Source organism: Gadus morhua, chromosome 8, assembly GCF_902167405.1.
Source record: "Gadus morhua chromosome 8, gadMor3.0, whole genome shotgun sequence".
NCBI classification, from domain to species: Eukaryota; Metazoa; Chordata; class Actinopteri; order Gadiformes; family Gadidae; genus Gadus; species Gadus morhua.
In genome coordinates this window covers 7,789,277-7,792,375 of record NC_044055.1, presented here as the reverse complement: position 1 = coordinate 7,792,375, position 3,099 = coordinate 7,789,277, and positions in this window count along the sequence as shown.

Here is a 3,099-nt window from a genome sequence, read left to right as displayed (position 1 = left end):
CGCCCCCAACCCCCCCCCCCCAAACATACAACTCAGCAGAGCTGTAAGAACTCTGTTCTTTTGTTTGTTTTTTGTTAGGGGTCCAAGCCAACAGGTTGGATCCCTATTGTTTTTGTAATGATTTTTATTATTATTATTATTATTTCCTGCTAGAAGTGGGCCCACAGCCCAAACCGTAAATGGTGCCGACACGCCAATTGCATGACTAGATCCAGGTCCGTGAACATTACGCAGACCACAAAAATACAGACACGCCGGCCACTAGGTGGCGCTATACCAAGGGAAAACGCGTTTGGGACTATAACTCCCACACCGAACCTCCCACAGTCAAAAACTTGTTCCCACTTATTCACTGGAGTCTGCTGCATCTTTTGGCCTAGGCCACGCCCATTTGCGTCCATAATTTTTTTTCGCAAAATCGCGAAAACCGCAAAACTGTTTTTTCGCTACTCCTCCCACATTTCCTGACCAATCGCCACCAAACTTTGCACACGGCATCTTCAGACCTACACGAAAAGAAATGCTGCATTACTTTTTTGATCCGACCCTCGATGACGAAACGGTAGCGTTTTGAACATTGGTTTATTAGCTACGTTTTACGCCGAAACGCAAAAATTAAAAAAATACCAAAATTAGACATCGGATCTAGCCCACATTTTAGACACATGTCGGTGTTACCCTTAATGGCGTTCAATAAAAAAAACGGAATTTTTCGCCATTAGGGGGCGCAATAAACGAGGAAATTGTATATCTTCTAATTGGCCAGAGGAATGTTCTTCAAACTATAAGGGAACCATCAAGGGGCAAACCCGAGTCTATATAGAAAATATGGCCAAGAATTATTAATGTGGGCGGGAGTTATTTGGCAAAGGAAAATTGTCTTTGGAAAATGTCGCCACAGGGCGGCGCCAAAAAACGACAACATTGTCTATCTCCTATTTGGCCAATGGAATGTTCTGAAAACGCGTTTTAGGCTATAACTCCCACACCGAAGCTCCCACAGTCAAAACCTTTATATCCACATGTTGTTTACGGTAGCCTTATGAATACTTGCTCTGCGTTGTGCCGGCGAAATGCACATTTATTGTCGCGTTGTGCCGGCGAAATGCACACTTCTTGGACCCCTGCATAACTGCTTGCAGTTCTAGTTTTTTTTGTTGTCGATGATTTTCTTTTTTTTTTTTTTTCGTTTCTCATTCTTGAGAACCATCTTTAAAAAAAAAGGTGCAACTGCTTTTTTTTTTTTGTGTGTTTTTATTTTTTTTTTGCCAGAAGAAGAAACGCGACGTTGGAGAACTCCAGGACATGTTTGATTGTCTATAGCCCACTTTAAAAACCATTGAGAAACAAGGATTTGTATTAAGCTGGATCCCCAAACATAGTTTGTTTTAAAACTTTGAACCTACATTAGGTTTCTTATGATTTCTATTCTCCCCCTATATAAAGTGAAAAGGTTTGATCGCTGATGTAGTTAGCATATGTTAGCGTAGCCGAGGCTAGCAGCTATTATGTTTTTCTCTGCTTTCAGGCATATTGGCCAAGTCTGTTAATGTCCATACCAATAAAAAGTTAATTAGAATATGTTGCTCATATTATGGTATCATGCCATTTCATAAACTTTATTTTTTTTTATAAGAAGAATAGAATATGCTTTGTGACTTTAAAAAAATGATATTTAATATTAAGGCAGCAATACCAAGGATTTGGTTTTACTTAAATAAAGGTTATTTTATTTGATTATGTTATAAATATATTTCACATTAGTATCAGCAAGATGTATGTCATAGACCAGTCTATACTCGGTAAATAAAATAATTTAATAAATTATTATGTCACACAATTTCAAGGGAACACGACCCACCTAAGACTTTGAACAACCCTAGGGATCAATTGATTGGATAAGTAATGACCTGTAAATGATATATGTCATTTGTATGTGTGTTTTCTTTTTTTTTCTTCTTTTTTTACATTGAAACTTTTTAATGCAAAACTCTTGCCTCAACATAACACAACAGGTTGAACCTTTATTGTATACTATTCATACTAAGAACACTTTTACTTTTTGGCACATGTTGATATGAAGTTGGATTTTAAGTATTTCTAATATGACTGACCAAACTACGCTCCCTAGATTTGAGTAAAGAGGAATGTAGCACACACAAAAAATGTGAAGTAAATCTTCAACTCAATGTTGTTTAGTGTGGCTCCCTGTTTCTTGTTTCTTGTTTTACTTTTACTTTCTATCTTTCGACATTTGCTGCAATGGGGGGAAAGCGTCTCCCAAAGATATCACGGATCAGTCTTTGAACATGCGAATAAGTAGCTTACCATACAATCCTGATTTAGGGATTGTTCTTGCCGTGTCGACCACTTCATCAATCCCTATTTAGGCATTTCATTTGAATGATAAATGCTAACGGCAATGGGGGGGCAACTCCTAACACTGAACCATACATAATGTAGTACTCTACTACAATCCCTCTCTACTTTCAAAGGTAAAATACCCTCCCCCCCACAAACACACACACACACACACACACACACTCACACACAACAACAACAAACAACACACACACCCCTCACACCAAGGCAGTCTGTTGCACCTTTGAGGATTCACTCCAGTGCCTCTCGGGCTGGGTTTAGAGGGTGGTTGGGGGGGGGGCGATTCTTTACTTAGTTATATTGAATAAAGCCGACTTCTCCACGCAAAGTCCTGTCAGTTGTGCTCACACACACACACATCGCCTGCAGGGCAGCCGCCACAAAGTGAAGTCCCACGCTGTGGAGTCGTGTCGTCTTGTCTCGCCAGCCCTCGCGGCGCAATCTCCACTTTCTTCTTCTTCTGCGGCTCGATGCTACGCGCCTCATCCCTTTCAGCTTTCCCTGGCCCAGATTTCTTTCTTTTCCCTTTTTGACTGACGGTTATTATTGTCGTAGGCTAGAGAGGTATGGCCGAGAGACGCACGCACACACACACGCACACATGATCACGCGCGCGCACACACTCAGCTATGCGTCAAGAGACGATGGCAGTGTGTGCATAGAGCTAATACATTCAGAGTGCAGGCATTGGCTTCGGGCTACGTTGAATGTGCTCTT